This window comes from Penaeus monodon, chromosome 15, assembly GCF_015228065.2.
Source record: "Penaeus monodon isolate SGIC_2016 chromosome 15, NSTDA_Pmon_1, whole genome shotgun sequence".
NCBI lineage: Eukaryota > Metazoa > Arthropoda > Malacostraca > Decapoda > Penaeidae > Penaeus > Penaeus monodon.
Genome location: NC_051400.1, coordinates 45,116,870 through 45,117,202, shown reverse-complemented (window position 1 = coordinate 45,117,202; position 333 = coordinate 45,116,870).

Genomic DNA, 333 nt, shown 5'->3' with positions numbered 1-333 from the left:
ACTAAAGAGGTTTACGAAATTACCATTCGCGAATTTATGTGATTAAGAAATGGTATTTCCATTTTTCTCTCTGACACATAGAAATATAAGAAAATAATAGAAATATAAGATAGTAACAGAAATATTAGATAGTGAGATAGTAATATAAGATAATAATAAGTATATCATTTACGATAATCCTTGATATTCTCTTCCAGATGCCACACAACGCAAGGGAATGATCTCTCTACGGAATCTCGAAATCCTGACCGAAGCCTAGGTCAGAGCCCGAACGCCGTGACCCAAAAGCCATCAGGATCTCAAGAAAACATCACGATTCATCAGTGTCACCGG